The sequence below is a fragment of the Mixophyes fleayi genome, chromosome 1 (assembly GCF_038048845.1).
Source record: "Mixophyes fleayi isolate aMixFle1 chromosome 1, aMixFle1.hap1, whole genome shotgun sequence".
NCBI classification, from domain to species: Eukaryota; Metazoa; Chordata; class Amphibia; order Anura; family Limnodynastidae; genus Mixophyes; species Mixophyes fleayi.
The window spans coordinates 282002111-282024939 of NC_134402.1; the positions used below are offsets into that span (position 1 = coordinate 282002111).

Consider the following 22829-nt stretch of genomic DNA (forward strand, 5'->3'; position numbering starts at 1 on the left):
TACATTGTAAAATATCTAGTTAAAGGTAATATTTTCTATACTTTACAAGTTTCTTTTTCACAGAATTACATTTTTAAAATAATTACTTCTTTTTGCTTTTAAAAATTCGAAAAATGCACTTAAATTTTTGCTTCTAAATGGCTCGTTGGTCTAGGGGTATGATTCTTGCTTAGGGTGCGAGAGGTCCCAGGTTCAAATCCCGGACGAGCCCATGACTCCTTGTCATTTTCATCTTATTGTTTTTAGTTGATTCAGTAAAGCTAGCCATTTCAAATTAGATTTTGTCAATTTCCGAAAATAGCTCTCATAACATTGTCCAAAACAAAATCCCTATGTATTAATGGGATGATTCTTTGTTAATGTTTCAAAAAGTCTCATGTGCCCAAACTGAATGAGACTATTCTTTGCAGGTACTTATGAATCTTGGCTTTATGATTTTCAAGTGAGTAAATTTAGTAAAATGTGACTCCTATGGTTACATTTTCGATGACTTGTACATTTCTTTTCTATAGAAGACAGTAGTGTTCCTAAATAAATCTATATTAACTTAAGATATGAATAAATAAAGTCTTTCGTTTGAGTGTCTTTATTATTTACAGATATGATACTAATAAAGAGTAGGTACTTTGTAGGTTCTGTGATTCTTGGCTTTCAAATTTTCAGATGTGAATGCTTAGAAAAATCTCAACATACACAATATGTTATATTAATAAAAACTTACACTTTCATAAGTGCATACTTCGTAAGAAAATCAACCATATGGAACCATATCAGATAAACAAATCTCTCCAACGTAGATGACCTGGAGTGTATTTAAAGAACAGTCTCATTTTGACACAAAACACAGCTAAATCATGTTCTCTTGTGTTGCTTATTGGTCTAAAAACGTTCTTCTCACATAGAGTGTGATAGATTCTCTGATTATTCCCCAGAAAAACCCAAACACTGTAGGCATCATATATAATAAAATTGCAATATTGAAATGGGTTTACATTGTAAAATATCTAGTTAAAGGTAATATTTTCTATACTTTACAAGTTTCTTTTTCACAGAATTACATTTTTAAAATAATTACTTCTTTTTGCTTTTAAAAATTCGAAAAATGCACTTAAATTTTTGCTTCTAAATGGCTCGTTGGTCTAGGGGTATGATTCTTGCTTAGGGTGCGAGAGGTCCCGGGTTCAAATCCCGGACGAGCCCATGACTCCTTGTCATTTTCATCTTATTGTTTTTAGTTGATTCAGTAAAGCTAGCCATTTCAAATTAGATTTTGTCAATTTCCGAAAATAGCTCTCATAACATTGTCCAAAACAAAATCCCTATGTATTAATGGGATGATTCTTTGTTAATGTTTCAAAAAGTCTCATGTGCCCAAACTGAATGAGACTATTCTTTGCAGGTACTTATGAATCTTGGCTTTATGATTTTCAAGTGAGTAAATTTAGTAAAATGTGACTCCTATGGTTACATTTTCGATGACTTGTACATTTCTTTTCTATAGAAGACAGTAGTGTTCCTAAATAAATCTATATTAACTTAAGATATGAATAAATAAAGTCTTTCGTTTGAGTGTCTTTATTATTTACAGATATGATACTAATAAAGAGTAGGTACTTTGTAGGTACTGTGATTCTTGGCTTTCAAATTTTCAGATGTGAATGCTTAGAAAAATCTCAACATACACAATATGTTATATTAATAAAAACTTACACTTTCATAAGTGCATACTTCGTAAGAAAATCAACCATATGGAACCATATCAGATAAACAAATCTCTCCAACGTAGATGACCTGGAGTGTATTTAAAGAACAGTCTCTTTTTGACACAAAACAGAGCTAAATCATGTTCTCTTGTGTTGCTTATTGGTCTAAAAACGTTCTTCTCACATAGAGTGTGATAGATTCTCTGATTATTCCCCAGAAAAACCCAAACACTGTAGGCATCATATATAATAAAATTGCAATATTGAAATGGGTTTACATTGTAAAATATCTAGTTAAAGGTAATATTTTCTATACTTTACAAGTTTCTTTTTGGCAGAATTACATTTTTAAAATAATTACTTCTTTTTGCTTTTAAAAATGCAAAAAATGCACTTAAATTTTTGCTTCTAAATGGCTCGTTGGTCTAGGGGTATAATTCTTGCTTAGGGTGCGAGAGGTCCCGGGTTCAAATCCCGGACGAGCCCATGACTCCTTGTAATTTTCATCTTATTGTTTTTAGTTGATTCAGTAAAGCTAGCCATTTCAAATTAGATTTTGTCAATTTCCGAAAATAGCTCTCATAACATTGTCCAAAACAAAATCCCTATGTATTAATGGGATGATTCTTTGTTAATGTTTCAAAAAGTCTCATGTGCCCAAACTGAATGAGACTATTCTTTGCAGGTACTTATGAATCTTGGCTTTATGATTTTCAAGTGAGTAAATTTAGTAAAATGTGACTCCTATGGTTACATTTTCGATGACTTGTACATTTCTTTTCTATAGAAGACAGTAGTGTTCCTAAATAAATCTATATTAACTTAAGATATGAATAAATAAAGTCTTTCTTTTGAGTGTCTTTAATATTTACAGATATGATACTAATTAAGAGTAGATACTTTGTAGGTACTGTGATTCTTTGCTTTCAAACTTTCAGATGTGAATGCTTAGAAAAATCTCAACATCAACAATATGTTATATTAATAAAAACTTACACTTTCATAAGTGCATACTTCGTAAGAAAATCAACCATATGGAACCATATCAGATAAACAAATCTCTCCGTTGTTGACCTGGAGTGTATTTAAAGAACAGTCTCATTTTGACACAAAACACAGCTAAATCATGTTCTCTTGTGTTGCTTATTGGTCTAAAAACGTTCTTCTCACATAGAGTGTGATAGATTCTCTGATTATTCCCCAGAAAAACCCAAACACTGTAGGCATCATATATAATAAAATTGCAATATTGAAATGGGTTTACATTGTAAAATATCTAGTTAAAGGTAATATTTTCTATACTTTACAAGTTTCTTTTTGGCAGAATTACATTTTTAAAATAATTACTTCTTTTTGCTTTTAAAAATTCGAAAAACGCACTTAAATTTATGCTTCTGAATGGCTCGTTGGTCTAGGGGTATGATTCTCGCTTAGGGTGCGAGAGGTCCCGGGTTGAAATCTCGGACGAGCCCATGACTTATAGTCATTTTCATCTTATTGTTTTTAGTTGATTCAGTAAAGCTAGCCATTTCAAGATAGATTTTGTCAATTTCCCAAAATAGCTCTCATAACATTGTCCAAAACAAAATCCCTATGTATTAATGGGATGATTCTTAGTTAATGTTTCAAAAAGTCTCATGTGCCCAAACTGAATGAGACTATTCTTTGAAGGTACTTATGAATCTTGGCTTTATGATTTTCAAGTGAGTAAATTTAGTAAAATGTGACTCCTATAGTTACATTTTCAATGACTTGTACATTTCTTTTCTATAGAATACAGTAGTGTTCCTAAATAAATCTATATTAACTTAAGATATGAATAAATAAAGTCTTTCATTTGAGGGTCTTTATTATTTACAGATATGATACTAATAAAGAGTAGGTACTTTGTAGGTACTGTGATTCTTGGCTTTCAAATTTTCAGATGTGAATGCTTAGAAAAATCTCAACATCAACAATATGTTATATTAATAAAAACTTACACTTTCATAAGTGCATACATCGTAAGAAAATCAACCCTATTGAACCATATCAGATAAACAAATCTCTCCAACGTAGATGACCTGGAGTGTATTTAAAGACCAGTCTCATTTTGAAACAAAACACAGCTAAATCATGTTCTCTTGTGTTGCTTATTGGTCTAAAAACGTTCTTCTCACATAGAGTGTGATAGATTCTCTGATTATTCCCCAGAAAAATCCAAACACTGTAGGCATCATATATAATAAAATTGCAATATTGAAATGGGTTTACATTGTAAAATGTCTAGTTAAAGGTAATATTTTCTATACTTTGCAATTTTCTTTTTGTCAGAATTAAATTTTTAAAATAATTACTTCTTTTTGCTTTTAAAAATTCGAAAAACACATTTAAATTTATGCTTCTGAATGGATCGTTGGTCTAGAGGTATGATTCTCGCTTAGGGTGCGAGAGGTCCCGGGTTGAAATCTCGGACGAGCCCATGACTTATAGTCATTTTCATCTTATTGTTTTTAGTTGATTCAGTAAAGCTAGCCATTTCAAGTTAGATTTTGTCAATTTCCAAAAATAGCTCTCATAACATTGTCCAAAACAAAATCCCTATGTATTAATGGGATGATTCTTAGTTAATGTTTAAAAAAGTCTCATGTGCCCAAACTGAATGAGACTATTCTTTGCAGGTACTTATGAATCTTGACTTTATGATTGTCAAGTGAGTAAATTTAGTAAAATGTGACTCCTATGGTTACATTTTCGATGACTTGTACATTTCTTTTCTATAGAAGACAGTAGTGTTCCTAAATAAATCTATATTAACTTAAGATATGAATAAATAAAGTCTTTCTTTTGAGTGTCTTTAATATTTACAGATATGATACTAATTAAGAGTAGATACTTTGTAGGTACTGTGATTCTTTGCTTTCAAACTTTCAGATGTGAATGCTTAGAAAAATCTCAACATCAACAATATGTTATATTAATAAAAATTTACACTTTCATAAGTGCATACTTCGTAAGAAAATCAACCATATGGAACCATATCAGATAAACAAATCTCTCCAACGTTGTTGACCTGGAGTGTATTTAAAGAACAGTCTCATTTTGACACAAAACACAGCTAAATCATGTTCTCTTGTGTTGCTTATTGGTCTAAAAACGTTCTTCTCACATAGAGTGTGATAGATTCTCTGATTATTCCCCAGAAAAACCCAAACATTGTAGGCATCATATATAATAAAATTGCAATATTGAAATGGGTTTTACATTGTAAAATATCTAGTTAAAGGTAATATTTTCTATACTTTACAAGTTTCTTTTTGGCAGAATTACATTTTTAAAATAATTACTTCTTTTTGCTTTTAAAAATTCGAAAAACGCACTTAAAATATTGTTTCTGAATGGCTCGTTGGTCTCGGGGTATGATTCTTGCTTAGGGTGCAAGAGGTCCCGGGTTCAAATCCTGGACGAGCCCTTGACTCCTTGTCATTTTCATCTTATTGTTTTTAGTTGATTCAGTAAAGCTAGCCATTTCAAATTAGATTTTGTCAATTTCCAAAAATAGCTCTCATAACATTGTCCAAAACAAAATCCCTATGTATTAATGGGATGATTCTTTGTTAATGTTTCAAATAGTCTCATGTGCCCAAACTGAATGAGACTATTCTTTGCAGGTACTTATGAATCTTGGCTTTATGATTTTCAAGTGAGTAAATTTAGTAAAATGTGACTCCTATGGTTACATTTTCGATGACTTGTACATTTCTTTTCTATAGAAGACAGTAGTGTTCCTAAATAAATCTATATTAACTTAAGATATGAATAAATAAAGTCTTTCGTTTGAGTGTCTTTATTATTTACAGATATGATACTAATAAAGAGTAGGTACTTTGTAGGTACTGTGATTCTTGGCTTTCAAATTTTCAGATGTGAATGCTTAGAAAAATCTCAACATACACAATATGTTATATTAATAAAAACTTACACTTTCATAAGTGCATACTTCGTAAGAAAATCAACCATATGGAACCATATCAGATAAACAAATCTCTCCAACGTAGATGACCTGGAGTGTATTTAAAGAACAGTCTCATTTTGACACAAAACACAGCTAAATCATGTTCTCTTGTGTTGCTTATTGGTCTAAAAACGTTCTTCTCACATAGAGTGTGATAGATTCTCTGATTATTCCCCAGAAAAACCCAAACACTGTAGGCATTATATATAATAAAATTGCAATATTGAAATGGGTTTACATTGTAAAATATCTAGTTAAAGGTAATATTTTCTATACTTTACAAGTTTCTTTTTGGCAGAATTACATTTTTAAAATAATTACTTCTTTTTGCTTTTAAAAATTCGAAAAATGCACTTAAATTTTTGCTTCTAAATGGCTCGTTGGTCTAGGGGTATGATTCTCGCTTAGGGTGCAAGAGGTCCCGGGTTCAAATCCCGGACGAGCCCATGACTCCTTGTCATTTTCATCTTATTGTTTTTAGTTGATTCAGTAAAGCTAGCCATTTCAAGTTAGATTTTGTCAATTTCCGAAAATAGCTCTCATAACATTGTCCAAAACAAAATCCCTATGTATTAATGGGATGATTCTTTGTTAATGTTTCAAAAAGTCTCATGTGCCCAAACTGAATGAGACTATTCTTTGCAGGTACTTATGAATCTTGGCTTTATGATTTTCAAGTGAGTAAATTTAGTAAAATGTGACTCCTATGGTTACATTTTCGATGACTTGTACATTTCTTTTCTATAGAAGACAGTAGTGTTCCTAAATAAATCTATATTAACTTAAGATATGAATAAATAAAGTCTTTCTTTTGAGTGTCTTTAATATTTACAGATATGATACTAATTAAGAGTAGATACTTTGTAGGTACTGTGATTCTTTGCTTTCAAACTTTCAGATGTGAATGCTTAGAAAAATCTCAACATCAACAATATGTTATATTAATAAAAACTTACACTTTCATAAGTGCATACTTCGTAAGAAAATCAACCATATGGAACCATATCAGATAAACAAATCTCTCCAACATTGTTGACCTGGAGTGTATTTAAAGAACAGTCTCATTTTGACACAAAACACAGCTAAATCATGTTCTCTTGTGTTGCTTATTGGTCTAAAAACGTTCTTCTCACATAGAGTGTGATAGATTCTCTGATTATTCCCCAGAAAAACCCAAACACTGTAGGCATCATATATAATAAAATTGCAATATTGAAATGGGTTTACATTGTAAAATATCTAGTTAAAGGTAATATTTTCTATACTTTACAAGTTTCTTTTTGGCAGAATTACATTTTTAAAATAATTACTTCTTTTTGCTTTTAAAAATTCGAAAAATGCACTTAAATTTTTGCTTCTAAATGGCTCGTTGGTCTAGGGGTATGATTCTCGCTTAGGGTGCGAGAGGTCCCGGGTTCAAATCCCGGACGAGCCCATGACTCCTTGTAATTTTCATCTTATTGTTTTTAGTTGATTCAGTAAAGCTAGCCATTTCAAATTAGATTTTGTCAATTTCCGAAAATAGCTCTCATAACATTGTCCAAAACAAAATCCCTATGTATTAATGGGATGATTCTTTGTTAATGTTTCAAAAAGTCTCATGTGCCCAAACTGAATGAGACTATTCTTTGCAGGTACTTATGAATCTTGGCTTTATGATTTTCAAGTGAGTAAATTTAGTAAAATGTGACTCCTATGGTTACATTTTCGATGACTTGTACATTTCTTTTCTATAGAAGACAGTAGTGTTCCTAAATAAATCTATATTAACTTAAGATATGAATAAATAAAGTCTTTCGTTTGAGTGTCTTTATTATTTACAGATATGATACTAATAAAGAGTAGGTACTTTGTAGGTACTGTGATTCTTGGCTTTCAAATTTTCAGATGTGAATGCTTAGAAAAATCTCAACATACACAATATGTTATATTAATAAAAACTTACACTTTCATAAGTGCATACTTCGTAAGAAAATCAACCATATGGAACCATATCAGATAAACAAATCTCTCCAACGTAGATGACCTGGAGTGTATTTAAAGAACAGTCTCATTTTGACACAAAACACAGCTAAATCATGTTCTCTTGTGTTGCTTATTGGTCTAAAAACGTTCTTCTCACATAGAGTGTGATAGATTCTCTGATTATTCCCCAGAAAAACCCAAACACTGTAGGCATCATATATAATAAAATTGCAATATTGAAATGGGTTTACATTGTAAAATATCTAGTTAAAGGTAATATTTTCTATACTTTACAAGTTTCTTTTTGGCAGAATTACATTTTTAAAATAATTACTTCTTTTTGCTTTTAAAAATTCGAAAAATGCACTTAAATTTTTGCTTCTAAATGGCTCGTTGGTCTAGGGGTATGATTCTCGCTTAGGGTGCAAGAGGTCCCGGGTTCAAATCCCGGACGAGCCCATGACTCCTTGTCATTTTCATCTTATTGTTTTTAGTTGATTCAGTAAAGCTAGCCATTTCAAGTTAGATTTTGTCAATTTCCGAAAATAGCTCTCATAACATTGTCCAAAACAAAATCCCTATGTATTAATGGGATGATTCTTTGTTAATGTTTCAAAAAGTCTCATGTGCCCAAACTGAATGAGACTATTCTTTGCAGGTACTTATGAATCTTGGCTTTATGATTTTCAAGTGAGTAAATTTAGTAAAATGTGACTCCTATGGTTACATTTTCGATGACTTGTACATTTCTTTTCTATAGAAGACAGTAGTGTTCCTAAATAAATCTATATTAACTTAAGATATGAATAAATAAAGTCTTTCTTTTGAGTGTCTTTAATATTTACAGATATGATACTAATTAAGAGTAGATACTTTGTAGGTACTGTGATTCTTTGCTTTCAAACTTTCAGATGTGAATGCTTAGAAAAATCTCAACATCAACAATATGTTATATTAATAAAAACTTACACTTTCATAAGTGCATACTTCGTAAGAAAATCAACCATATGGAACCATATCAGATAAACAAATCTCTCCAACATTGTTGACCTGGAGTGTATTTAAAGAACAGTCTCATTTTGACACAAAACACAGCTAAATCATGTTCTCTTGTGTTGCTTATTGGTCTAAAAACGTTCTTCTCACATAGAGTGTGATAGATTCTCTGATTATTCCCCAGAAAAACCCAAACACTGTAGGCATCATATATAATAAAATTGCAATATTGAAATGGGTTTACATTGTAAAATATCTAGTTAAAGGTAATATTTTCTATACTTTACAAGTTTCTTTTTGGCAGAATTACATTTTTAAAATAATTACTTCTTTTTGCTTTTAAAAATTCGAAAAATGCACTTAAATTTTTGCTTCTAAATGGCTCGTTGGTCTAGGGGTATGATTCTCGCTTAGGGTGCGAGAGGTCCCGGGTTCAAATCCCGGACGAGCCCATGACTCCTTGTAATTTTCATCTTATTGTTTTTAGTTGATTCAGTAAAGCTAGCCATTTCAAATTAGATTTTGTCAATTTCCGAAAATAGCTCTCATAACATTGTCCAAAACAAAATCCCTATGTATTAATGGGATGATTCTTTGTTAATGTTTCAAAAAGTCTCATGTGCCCAAACTGAATGAGACTATTCTTTGCAGGTACTTATGAATCTTGGCTTTATGATTTTCAAGTGAGTAAATTTAGTAAAATGTGACTCCTATGGTTACATTTTCGATGACTTGTACATTTCTTTTCTATAGAAGACAGTAGTGTTCCTAAATAAATCTATATTAACTTAAGATATGAATAAATAAAGTCTTTCGTTTGAGTGTCTTTATTATTTACAGATATGATACTAATAAAGAGTAGGTACTTTGTAGGTACTGTGATTCTTGGCTTTCAAATTTTCAGATGTGAATGCTTAGAAAAATCTCAACATACACAATATGTTATATTAATAAAAACTTACACTTTCATAAGTGCATACTTCGTAAGAAAATCAACCATATGGAACCATATCAGATAAACAAATCTCTCCAACGTAGATGACCTGGAGTGTATTTAAAGAACAGTCTCATTTTGACACAAAACACAGCTAAATCATGTTCTCTTGTGTTGCTTATTGGTCTAAAAACGTTCTTCTCACATAGAGTGTGATAGATTCTCTGATTATTCCCCAGAAAAACCCAAACACTGTAGGCATCATATATAATAAAATTGCAATATTGAAATGGGTTTACATTGTAAAATATCTAGTTAAAGGTAATATTTTCTATACTTTACAAGTTTCTTTTTGGCAGAATTACATTTTTAAAAAAATTACTTCTTTTTGCTTTTAAAAATTCGAAAAATGCACTTAAAATTTTGCTTCTAAATGGCTCGTTGGTCTAGGGGTATGATTCTCGCTTAGGGTGCGAGAGGTCCCGGGTTCAAATCCCGGACGAGCCCATGACTCCTTGTCATTTTCATCTTATTGTTTTTAGTTGATTCAGTAAAGCTAGCCATTTCAAGTTAGATTTTGTCAATTTCTGAAAATAGCTCTCATAACATTGTCCAAAACAAAATCCCTATGTATTAATGGGATGATTCTTTGTTAATGTTTCAAAAAGTCTCATGTGCCCAAACTGAATGAGACTATTCTTTGCAGGTACTTATGAATCTTGGCTTTATGATTTTCAAGTGAGTAAATTTAGTAAAATGTGACTCCTATGGTTACATTTTCGATGACTTGTACATTTCTTTTCTATAGAAGACAGTAGTGTTCCTAAATAAATCTATATTAACTTAAGATATGAATAAATAAAGTCTTTCTTTTGAGTGTCTTTAATATTTACAGATATGATACTAATTAAGAGTAGATACTTTGTAGGTACTGTGATTCTTTGCTTTCAAACTTTCAGATGTGAATGCTTAGAAAAATCTCAACATCAACAATATGTTATATTAATAAAAACTTACACTTTCATAAGTGCATACTTCGTAAGAAAATCAACCATATGGAACCATATCAGATAAACAAATCTCTCCAACATTGTTGACCTGGAGTGTATTTAAAGAACAGTCTCATTTTGACACAAAACACAGCTAAATCATGTTCTCTTGTGTTGCTTATTGGTCTAAAAACGTTCTTCTCACATAGAGTGTGATAGATTCTCTGATTATTCCCCAGAAAAACCCAAACACTGTAGGCATCATATATAATAAAATTGCAATATTGAAATGGGTTTACATTGTAAAATATCTAGTTAAAGGTAATATTTTCTATACTTTACAAGTTTCTTTTTGGCAGAATTACATTTTTAAAATAATTACTTCTTTTTGCTTTTAAAAATTCGAAAAATGCACTTAAATTTTTGCTTCTAAATGGCTCGTTGGTCTAGGGGTATGATTCTCGCTTAGGGTGCAAGAGGTCCCGGGTTCAAATCCCAGACGAGCCCATGACTCCTTGTCATTTTCATCTTATTGTTTTTAGTTGATTCAGTAAAGCTAGCCATTTCAAATTAGATTTTGTCAATTTCCGAAAATAGCTCTCATAACATTGTCCAAAACAAAATCCCTATGTATTAATGGGATGATTCTTTGTTAATGTTTCAAAAAGTCTCATGTGCCCAAACTGAATGAGACTATTCTTTGCAGGTACTTATGAATCTTGGCTTTATGATTTTCAAGTGAGTAAATTTAGTAAAATGTGACTCCTATGGTTACATTTTCGATGACTTGTACATTTCTTTTCTATAGAAGACAGTAGTGTTCCTAAATAAATCTATATTAACTTAAGATATGAATAAATAAAGTCTTTCTTTTGAGTGTCTTTAATATTTACAGATATGATACTAATTAAGAGCAGATACTTTGTAGGTACTGTGATTCTTTGCTTTCAAACTTTCAGATGTGAATGCTTAGAAAAATCTCAACATCAACAATATGTTATATTAATAAAAACTTACACTTTCATAAGTGCATACTTCGTAAGAAAATCAACCATATGGAACCATATCAGATAAACAAATCTCTCCAACGTTGTTGACCTGGAGTGTATTTAAAGAACAGTCTCATTTTGACACAAAACACAGCTAAATCATGTTCTCTTGTGTTGCTTATTGGTCTAAAAACGTTCTTCTCACATAGAGTGTGATAGATTCTCTGATTATTCCCCAGAAAAACCCAAACACTGTAGGCATCATATATAATAAAATTGCAATATTGAAATGGGTTTACATTGTAAAATATCTAGTTAAAGGTAATATTTTCTATACTTTACAAGTTTCTTTTTGGCAGAATTACATTTTTAAAATAATTACTTCTTTTTGCTTTTAAAAATTCGAAAAATGCACTTAAATTTTTGCTTCTAAATGGCTCGTTGGTCTAGGGGTATGATTGTCACTTAGGGTGCGAGAGGTCCCGGGTTCAAATCCCGGACAAGCCCATGACTCCTTGTCATTTTCATCTTATTGTTTTTAGTTGATTCAGTAAAGCTAGCCATTTCAAATTAGATTTTGTCAATTTCCCAAAATAGCTCTCATAACATTGTCCAAAACAAAATCCCTATGTATTAATGGGATGATACTTTGTTAATGTTTCAAAAAGTCTCATGTGCCCAAACTGAATGAGACTATTCTTTGCAGGAACTTATGAATCTTGGCTTTATGATTTTCAAGTGAGTAAATTTAGTAAAATGTGACTCCTATGGTTACATTTTCGATGACTTGTACATTTCTTTTCTATAGAAGACAGTAGTGTTCCTAAATAAATCTATATTAACTTAAGATATGAATAAATAAAGTCTTTCGTTTGAGTGTCTTTATTATTTACAGATATGATACTAATAAAGAGTAGGTACTTTGTAGGTACTGTGATTCTTGGCTTTCAAATTTTCAGATGTGAATGCTTAGAAAAATCTCAACATACAGAATATGTTATATTAATAAAAACTTACACTTTCATAAGTGCATACTTCGTAAGAAAATCAACCATATGGAACCATATCAGATAAACAAATCTCTCCAACGTAGATGACCTGGAGTGTATTTAAAGAACAGTCTCATTTTGACACAAAACACAGCTAAATCATGTTCTCTTGTGTTGCTTATTGGTCTAAAAACGTTCTTCTCACATAGAGTGTGATAGATTCTCTGATTATTCCCCAGAAAAACCCAAACACTGTAGGCATCATATATAATAAAATTGCAATATTGAAATGGGTTTACATTGTAAAATATCTAGTTAAAGGTAATATTTTCTATACTTTACAAGTTTCTTTTTGGCAGAATAACATTTTTAAAATTATTACTTCTTTTTGCTTTTAAAAATTCGAAAAATGCACTTAAATTTTTGCTTCTAAATGGCTCGTTGGTCTAGGGGTATGATTCTCGCTTAGGGTGCGAGAGGTCCCGGGTTCAAATCCCGGACGAGCCCATGACTCCTTGTCATTTTCATGTTATTGTTTTTAGTTGATTCAGTAAAGCTAGCCATTTCAAATTAGATTTTGTCAATTTCCGAAAATAGCTCTCATAACATTGTCCAAAACAAAATCCCTATGTATTAATGGGATGATTCTTTGTTAATGTTTCAAAAAGTCTCATGTGCCCAAACTGAATGAGACTATTCTTTGCATGTACTTATGAATCTTGGCTTTATGATTTTCAAGTGAGTAAATTTAGTAAAATGTGACTCCTATGGTTACATTTTCGATGACTTGTACATTTCTTTTCTATAGAAGACAGTAGTGTTCCTAAATAAATCTATATTAACTTAAGATATGAATAAATAAAGTCTTTCTTTTGAGTGTCTTTAATATTTACAGATATGATACTAATTAAGAGTAGATACTTTGTAGGTACTGTGATTCTTTGCTTTCAAACTTTCAGATGTAAATGCTTAGAAAAATCTCAACATCAACAATATGTTATATTAATAAAAACTTACACTTTCATAAGTGCATACTTCGTAAGAAAATCAACCATATGGAACCATATCAGATAAACAAATCTCTCCAACGTTGTTGACCTGGAGTGTATTTAAAGAACAGTCTCATTTTGACACAAAACACAGCTAAATCATGTTCTCTTGTGTTGCTTATTGGTCTAAAAACGTTCTTCTCACATAGAGTGTGATAGATTCTCTGATTATTCCCCAGAAAAACCCAAACACTGTAGGCATCATATATAATAAAATTGCAATATTGAAATGGGTTTACATTGTAAAATATCTAGTTAAAGGTAATATTTTCTATACTTTACAAGTTTCTTTTTGGCAGAATTACATTTTTAAAATAATTACTTCTTTTTGCTTTTAAAAATTCGAAAAATGCACTTAAATTTTTGCTTCTAAATGGCTCGTTGGTCTAGGGGTATGATTCTCGCTTAGGGTGCGAGAGGTACCGGGTTCAAATCCCGGACGAGCCCATGACTCCTTGTCATTTTCATCTTATTGTTTTTAGTTGATTCAGTAAAGCTAGCCATTTCAAATTAGATTTTGTCAATTTCCGAAAATAGCTCTCATAACATTGTCCAAAACAAAATCCCTATGTATTAATGGGATGATTCTTTGTTAATGTTTCAAAAAGTCTCATGTGCCCAAACTGAACCAGACTATTCTTTGAAGGTACTTATGAATCTTGGCTTTATGATTTTCAAGTGAGTAAATTTAGTAAAATGTGACTCCTATAGTTACATTTTCAATGACTTGTACATTTCTTTTCTATAGAAGACAGTAGTGTTCCTAAATAAATCTATATTAACTTAAGATATGAATAAATAAAGTCTTTCGTTTGAGTGTCTTTATTATTTACAGATATGATACTAATAAAGAGTAGGTACTTTGTAGGTACTGTGATTCTTGGTTTTCAAATTTTCAGATGTGAATGCTTAGAAAAATCTCAACATACACAATATGTTATATTAATAAAAACTTACACTTTCATAAGTGCATACTTCGTAAGAAAATCAACCATATGGAACCATATCAGATAAACAAATCTCTCCAACGTAGATGACCTGGAGTGTATTTAAAGAACAGTCTCATTTTGACACAAAACACAGCTAAATCATGTTCTCTTGTGTTGCTTATTGGTCTAAAAACTTTCTTCTCACATAGAGTGTGATAGATTCTCTGATTATTCCCCAGAAAAACCCAAACACTGTAGGCATCATATATAATAAAATTGCAATATTGAAATGGGTTTACATTGTAAAATATCTAGTTAAAGGTAATATTTTCTATACTTTACAAGTTTCTTTTTGGCAGAATTACATTTTTAAAATAATTACTTCTTTTTGCTTTTAAAAATTCGAAAAATGCACTTAAATTTTTGCTTCTAAATGGCTCGTTGGTCTAGGGGTATGATTCTTGCTTAGGGTGCGAGAGGTCCCGGGTTCAAATCCCAGACGAGCCCATGACTCATTGTCATTTTCATCTTATTGTTTTTAGTTGATTCAGTAAAGCTAGCCATTTCAAATTAGATTTTGTCAATTTCCGAAAATAGCTCTCATAACATTGTCCAAAACAAAATCCCTATGTATTAATGGGATGATTCTTTGTTAATGTTTCAAAAAGTCTCATGTGCCCAAACTGAATGAGACTATTCTTTGCAGGTACTTATGAATCTTGGCTTTATGATTTTCAAGTGAGTAAATTTAGTAAAATGTGACTCCTATGGTTACATTTTCGATGACTTGTACATTTCTTTTCTATAGAAGACAGTAGTGTTCCTAAATAAATCTATATTAACTTAAGATATGAATAAATAAAGTCTTTCTTTTGAGTGTCTTTAATATTTACAGATATGATACTAATTAAGAGTAGATACTTTGTAGGTACTGTGATTCTTTGCTTTCAAACTTTCAGATGTGAATGCTTAGAAAAATCTCAACATCCACAATATGTTATATTAATAAAAACTTACACTTTCATAAGTGCATACTTCGTAAGAAAATCAACCATATGGAACCATATCAGATAAACAAATCTCTCCAACGTTGTTGACCTGGAGTGTATTTAAAGAACAGTCTCATTTTGACACAAAACACAGCTAAATCATGTTCTCTTGTGTTGCTTATTGGTCTAAAAACGTTCTTCTCACATAGAGTGTGATAGATTCTCTGATTATTCCCCAGAAAAACCCAAACACTGTAGGCATCATATATAATAAAATTGCAATATTGAAATGGGTTTACATTGTAAAATATCTAGTTAAAGGTAATATTTTCTATACTTTACAAGTTTCTTTTTGGCAGAATTACATTTTTAAAATAATTACTTCTTTTTGCTTTTAAAAATTTGAAAAATGCACTTAAATTTTTGCTTCTAAATGGCTCGTTGGTCTAGGGGTATGATTCTCGCTTAGGGTGCAAGAGGTCCCGGGTTCAAATCCCGGACGAGCCCATGACTCCTTGTCATTTTCATCTTATTGTTTTTAGTTGATTCAGTAAAGCTAGCCATTTCAAATTAGATTTTGTCAATTTCCGAAAATAGCTCTCATAACATTGTCCAAAACAAAATCCCTATGTATTAATGGGATGATTCTTTGTTAATGTTTCAAAAAGTCTCATGTGCCCAAACTGAATGAGACTATTCTTTGCAGGTACTTATGAATCTTGGCTTTATGATTTTCAAGTGAGTAAATTTAGTAAAATGTGACTCCTATGGTTACATTTTCGATGACTTGTACATTTCTTTTCTATAGAAGACAGTAGTGTTCCTAAATAAATCTATATTAACTTAAGATATGAATAAATAAAGTCTTTCTTTTGAGTGTCTTTAATATTTACAGATATGATACTAATTAAGAGTAGATACTTTGTAGGTACTGTGATTCTTTGCTTTCAAACTTTCAGATGTAAATGCTTAGAAAAATCTCAACATCAACAATATGTTATATTAATAAAAACTTACACTTTCATAAGTGCATACTTCGTAAGAAAATCAACCATATGGAACCATATCAGATAAACAAATCTCTCCAACGTTGTTGACCTGGAGTGTATTTAAAGAACAGTCTCATTTTGACACAAAACACAGCTAAATCATGTTCTCTTGTGTTGCTTATTGGTCTAAAAACGTTCTTCTCACATAGAGTGTGATAGATTCTCTGATTATTCCCCAGAAAAACCCAAACACTGTAGGCATCATATATAATAAAATTGCAATATTGAAATGGGTTTACATTGTAAAATATCTAGTTAAAGGTAATATTTTCTATACTTTACAAGTTTCTTTTTGGCAGAATTACATTTTTAAAATAATTACTTCTTTTTGCTTTTAAAAATTCGAAAAATGCACTTAAATTTTTGCTTCTAAATGGCTCGTTGGTCTAGGGGTATGATTCTCGCTTAGGGTGCAAGAGGTACCGGGTTCAAATCCCGGACGAGCCCATGACTGCTTGTCATTTTCATCTTATTGTTTTTAGTTGATTCAGTAAAGCTAGCCATTTCAAATTAGAATTTGTCAATTTCCGAAAATAGCTCTCATAACATTGTCCAAAACAAAATCCCTATGTATTAATGGGATGATTCTTTGTTAATGTTTCAAAAAGTCTCATGTGCCCAAACTGAACCAGACTATTCTTTGAAGGTACTTATGAATCTTGGCTTTATGATTTTCAAGTGAGTAAATTTAGTAAAATGTGACTCCTATAGTTACATTTTCAATGACTTGTACATTTCTTTTCTATAGAAGACAGTAGTGTTCCTAAATAAATCTATATTAACTTAAGATATGAATAAATAAAGTCTTTCGTTTGAGTGTCTTTATTATTTACAGATATGATACTAATAAATAGTAGGTACTTTGTAGGTACTGTGATTCTTGGTTTTCAAATTTTCAGATGTGAATGCTTAGAAAAATCTCAACATACACAATATGTTATATTAATAAAAACTTACACTTTCATAAGTGCATACTTCGTAAGAAAATCAACCATATGGAACCATATCAGATAAACAAATCTATCCAACGTAGATGACCTGGAGTGTATTTAAAGAACAGTCTCATTTTGACACAAAACACAGCTAAATCATGTTCTCTTGTGTTGCTTATTGGTCTAAAAACTTTCTTCTCACATAGAGTGTGATAGATTCTCTGATTATTCCCCAGAAAAACCCAAACACTGTAGGCATCATATATAATAAAATTGCAATATTGAAATGGGTTTACATTGTAAAATATCTAGTTAAAGGTAATATTTTCTATACTTTACAAGTTTCTTTTTGGCAGAATTACATTTTTAAAATAATTACTTCTTTTTGCTTTTAAAAATTCGAAAAATGCACTTAAATTTTTGCTTCTAAATGGCTCGTTGGTCTAGGGGTATGATTCTTGCTTAGGGTGCGAGAGGTCCCGGGTTCAAATCCCAGACGAGCCCATGACTCATTGTCATTTTCATCTTATTGTTTTTAGTTGATTCAGTAAAGCTAGCCATTTCAAATTAGATTTTGTCAATTTCCGAAAATAGCTCTCATAACATTGTCCAAAACAAAATCCCTATGTATTAATGGGATGATTCTTTGTTAATGTTTCAAAAAGTCTCATGTGCCCAAACTGAATGAGACTATTCTTTGCAGGTACTTATGAACCTTGGCTTTATGATTTTCAAGTGAGTAAATTTAGTAAAATGTGACTCCTATGGTTACATTTTCGATGACTTGTACATTTCTTTTCTATAGAAGACAGTAGTGTTCCTAAATAAATCTATATTAACTTAAGATATGAATAAATAAAGTCTTTCTTTTGAGTGTCTTTAATATTTACAGATATGATACTAATTAAGAGTAGATACTTTGTAGGTACTGTGATTCTTTGCTTTCAAACTTTCAGATGTGAATGCTTAGAAAAATCTCAACATCAACAATATGTTATATTAATAAAAACTTACACTTTCATAAGTGCATACTTCGTAAGAAAATCAACCATATGGAACCATATCAGATAAACAAATCTCTCCAACGTTGTTGACCTGGAGTGTATTTAAAGAACAGTCTCATTTTGACACAAAACACAGCTAAATCATGTTCTCTTGTGTTGCTTATTGGTCTAAAAACGTTCTTCTCACATAGAGTGTGATAGATTCTCTGATTATTCCCCAGAAAAACCCAAACACTGTAGGCATCATATATAATAAAATTGCAATATTGAAATGGGTTTACATTGTAAAATATCTAGTTAAAGGTAATATTTTCTATACTTTACAAGTTTCTTTTTGGCAGAATTACATTTTTAAAATAATTACTTCTTTTTGCTTTTAAAAATTTGAAAAATGCACTTAAATTGTTGCTTCTAAATGGCTCGTTGGTCTAGGGGTATGATTCTCGCTTAGGGTGCAAGAGGTCCCGGGTTCAAATCCCGGACGAGCCCATGACTCCTTGTCATTTTCATCTTATTGTTTTTAGTTGATTCAGTAAAGCTAGCCATTTCAAATTAGATTTTGTCAATTTCCGAAAATAGCTCTCATAACATTGTCCAAAACAAAATCCCTATGTATTAATGGGATGATTCTTTGTTAATGTTTCAAAAAGTCTCATGTGCCCAAACTGAATGAGACTATTCTTTGCAGGTACTTATGAATCTTGGCTTTATGATTTTCAAGTGAGTAAATTTAGTAAAATGTGACTCCTATGGTTACATTTTCGATGACTTGTACATTTCTTTTCTATAGAAGACAGTAGTGTTCCTAAATAAATCTATATTAACTTAAGATATGAATAAATAAAGTCTTTCTTTTGAGTGTCTTTAATATTTACAGATATGATACTAATTAAGAGTAGATACTTTGTAGGTACTGTGATTCTTTGCTTTCAAACTTTCAGATGTGAATGCTTAGAAAAATCTCAACATCAACAATATGTTATATTAATAAAAACTTACACTTTCATAAGTGCATACTTCGTAAGAAAATCAACCATATGGAACCATATCAGATAAACAAATCTCTCCAACGTTGTTGACCTGGAGTGTATTTAAAGAACAGTCTCATTTTGACACAAAACACAGCTAAATCATGTTCTCTTGTGTTGCTTATTGGTCTAAAAACTTTCTTCTCACATAGAGTGTGATAGATTCTCTGATTATTCCCCAGAAAAACCCAAACACTGTAGGCATCATATATAATAAAATTGCAATATTGAAATGGGTTTACATTGTAAAATATCTAGTTAAAGGTAATATTTTCTATACTTTACAAGTTTCTTTTTGGCAGAATTACATTTTTAAAATAATTACTTCTTTTTGCTTTTAAAAATTCGAAAAATGCACTTAAATTTTTGCTTCTAAATGGCTCGTTGGTCTAGGGGTATGATTCTCGCTTAGGGTGCAAGAGGTCCCGGGTTCAAATCCCGGACGAGCCCATGACTCCTTGTCATTTTCATCTTATTGTTTTTAGTTGATTCAGTAAAGCTAGCCATTTCAAATTAGATTTTGTCAATTTCCGAAAATAGCTCTCATAACATTGTCCAAAACAAAATCCCTATGTATTAATGGGATGATTCTTTGTTAATGTTTCAAAAAGTCTCATGTGCCCAAACTGAATGAGACTATTCTTTGCAGGTACTTATGAATCTTGGCTTTATGATTTTCAAGTGAGTAAATTTAGTAAAATGTGACTCCTATGGTTACATTTTCGATGACTTGTACATTTCTTTTCTATAGAAGACAGTAGTGTTCCTAAATAAATCTATATTAACTTAAGATATGAATAAATAAAGTCTTTCTTTTGAGTGTCTTTAATATTTACAGATATGATACTAATTAAGAGTAGATACTTTGTAGGTACTGTGATTCTTTGCTTTCAAACTTTCAGATGTGAATGCTTAGAAAAATCTCAACATACACAATATGTTATATTAATAAAAACTTACACTTTCATAAGTGCATACTTCGTAAGAAAATCAACCATATGGAACCATATCAGATAAACAAATCTCTCAAACGTAGATGACCTGGAGTGTATTTAAAGAACAGTTTCATTTTGACACAAAACACAGCTAAATCATGTTCTCTTGTGTTGCTTATTGGTCTAAAAACGTTCTTCTCACATAGAGTGTGATAGATTCTCTGATTATTCCCCAGAAAAACCCAAACACTGTAGGCATCATATATAATAAAATTGCAATATTGAAATGGGTTTACATTGTAAAATATCTAGTTAAAGGTAATATTTTCTATACTTTACAAGTTTCTTTTTGGCAGAATTACATTTTTAAAATAATTACTTCTTTTTGCTTTTAAAAATTCGAAAAATGCACTTAAATTTTTGCTTCTAAATGGCTCGTTGGTCTAGGGGTATGATTCTCGCTTAGGGTGCGAGAGGTCCCAGGTTCAAATCACAGATGAGCCCATGACTCATTGTCATCTTCATCTTATTGTTTTTAGTTGATTCAGTAAAGCTAGCCATTTCAAATTAGATTTTGTCAATTTCCGAAAATAGCTCTCATAACATTGTCCAAAACAAAATCCCTATGTATTAATGGGATGATTCTTTGTTAATGTTTCAAAAAGTCTCATGTGCCCAAACTGAATGAGACTATTCTTTGCAGGTACTTATGAATCTTGGCTTTATGATTTTCAAGTGAGTAAATTTAGTAAAATGTGACTCCTATGGTTACATTTTCGATGACTTGTACATTTCTTTTCTATAGAAGACAGTAGTGTTCCTAAATAAATCTATATTAACTTAAGATATGAATAAATAAAGTCTTTCTTTTGAGTGTCTTTAATATTTACAGATATGATACTAATTAAGAGTAGATACTTTGTAGGTACTGTGATTCTTTGCTTTCAAACTTTCAGATGTGAATGCTTAGAAAAATCTCAACATCAACAATATGTTATATTAATAAAAACTTACACTTTCATAAGTGCATACTTCGTAAGAAAATCAACCATATGGAACCATATCAGATAAACAAATCTCTCCAACGTTGTTGACCTGGAGTGTATTTAAAGAACAGTCTCATTTTGACACAAAACACAGCTAAATCATGTTCTCTTGTGTTGCTTATTGGTCTAAAAACGTTCTTCTCACATAGAGTGTGATAGATTCTCTGATTATTCCCCAGAAAAACCCAAACACTGTAGGCATCATATATAATAAAATTGCAATATTGAAATGGGTTTACATTGTAAAATATCTAGTTAAAGGTAATATTTTCTATACTTTACAAGTTTCTTTTTGGCAGAATTACATTTTTAAAATAATTACTTTTTTTTGCTTTTAAAAATTCGAAAAAAGGACTTAAATTTTTGGTTCTAAATGGCTCGTTGGTCTAGGGGTATGATTCTCGCTTAGGGTGCGAGAGGTCCCAGATTCAAATCCCGGACGAGCCCATGACTCCTTGTCATTTTCATCTTATTGTTTTTAGTTGATTCAGTAAAGCTAGCCATTTCAAATTAGATTTTGTCAATTTCCGAAAACAGCTCTCATAACATTGTCCAAAACAAAATCCCTATGTATTAATGGGATGATTCTTTGTTAATGTTTCAAAAAGTCTCATGTGCCCAAACTGAATGAGACTATTCTTTGCAGGTACTTATGAATCTTGGCTTTATGATTTTCAAGTGAGTAAATTTAGTAAAATGTGACTCCTATGGTTACATTTTCGATGACTTGTACATTTCTTTTCTATAGAAGACAGTAGTGTTCCTAAATAAATCTATATTAACTTAAGATATGAATAAATAAAGTCTTTCTTTTGAGTGTCTTTAATATTTACAGATATGATACTAATTAAGAGTAGATACTTTGTAGGTACTGTGATTCTTTGCTTTCAAACTTTCAGATGTGAATGCTTAGAAAAATCTCAACATCAACAATATGTTATATTAATAAAAACTTACACTTTCATAAGTGCATACTTCGTAAGAAAATCAACCATATGGAACCATATCAGATAAACAAATCTCTCCAACGTTGTTGACCTGGAGTGTATTTAAAGAACAGTCTCATTTTGACACAAAACACAGCTAAATCATGTTCTCTTGTGTTGCTTATTGGTCTAAAAACGTTCTTCTCACATAGAGTGTGATAGATTCTCTGATTATTCCCCAGAAAAACCCAAACACTGTAGGCATCATATATAATAAAATTGCAATATTGAAATGGGTTTACATTGTAAAATATCTAGTTAAAGGTAATATTTTCTATACTTTACAAGTTTCTTTTTGGCAGAATTACATTTTTAAAATAATT

General features: G+C 30.9%; 12 non-coding genes across 12 annotated transcripts; all 12 read left to right on the forward strand.

Annotated features, from left to right (window-relative positions):
* The first annotated feature begins 1128 nt into the window (after positions 1-1128).
* Positions 1129-1200, forward strand: TRNAP-AGG (transfer RNA proline (anticodon AGG)). Its single transcript has one exon. It is a non-coding gene; the product is annotated as a tRNA-Pro (tRNA).
* A 917-nt stretch (positions 1201-2117) lies between these two features.
* TRNAP-AGG (transfer RNA proline (anticodon AGG)) lies at positions 2118-2189 on the forward strand. Its single transcript has one exon. It is a non-coding gene; the product is annotated as a tRNA-Pro (tRNA).
* A 3882-nt stretch (positions 2190-6071) lies between these two features.
* On the forward strand, positions 6072-6143 carry TRNAP-AGG (transfer RNA proline (anticodon AGG)). Its single transcript has one exon. It is a non-coding gene; the product is annotated as a tRNA-Pro (tRNA).
* A 917-nt stretch (positions 6144-7060) lies between these two features.
* TRNAP-AGG (transfer RNA proline (anticodon AGG)) lies at positions 7061-7132 on the forward strand. Its single transcript has one exon. It is a non-coding gene; the product is annotated as a tRNA-Pro (tRNA).
* Positions 7133-8049: 917 nt separating this feature from the next.
* TRNAP-AGG (transfer RNA proline (anticodon AGG)) lies at positions 8050-8121 on the forward strand. Its single transcript has one exon. It is a non-coding gene; the product is annotated as a tRNA-Pro (tRNA).
* Positions 8122-9038: 917 nt separating this feature from the next.
* TRNAP-AGG (transfer RNA proline (anticodon AGG)) lies at positions 9039-9110 on the forward strand. The gene has a single exon. It is a non-coding gene; the product is annotated as a tRNA-Pro (tRNA).
* Positions 9111-10027: 917 nt separating this feature from the next.
* Positions 10028-10099, forward strand: TRNAP-AGG (transfer RNA proline (anticodon AGG)). The gene has a single exon. It is a non-coding gene; the product is annotated as a tRNA-Pro (tRNA).
* Positions 10100-12994: 2895 nt separating this feature from the next.
* TRNAP-AGG (transfer RNA proline (anticodon AGG)) lies at positions 12995-13066 on the forward strand. Its single transcript has one exon. It is a non-coding gene; the product is annotated as a tRNA-Pro (tRNA).
* Positions 13067-13983: 917 nt separating this feature from the next.
* TRNAP-AGG (transfer RNA proline (anticodon AGG)) lies at positions 13984-14055 on the forward strand. Its single transcript has one exon. It is a non-coding gene; the product is annotated as a tRNA-Pro (tRNA).
* Positions 14056-15961: 1906 nt separating this feature from the next.
* Positions 15962-16033, forward strand: TRNAP-AGG (transfer RNA proline (anticodon AGG)). The gene has a single exon. It is a non-coding gene; the product is annotated as a tRNA-Pro (tRNA).
* Positions 16034-18928: 2895 nt separating this feature from the next.
* Positions 18929-19000, forward strand: TRNAP-AGG (transfer RNA proline (anticodon AGG)). Its single transcript has one exon. It is a non-coding gene; the product is annotated as a tRNA-Pro (tRNA).
* Positions 19001-19917: 917 nt separating this feature from the next.
* TRNAP-AGG (transfer RNA proline (anticodon AGG)) lies at positions 19918-19989 on the forward strand. The gene has a single exon. It is a non-coding gene; the product is annotated as a tRNA-Pro (tRNA).
* The last annotated feature ends 2840 nt before the right edge of the window (positions 19990-22829 follow it).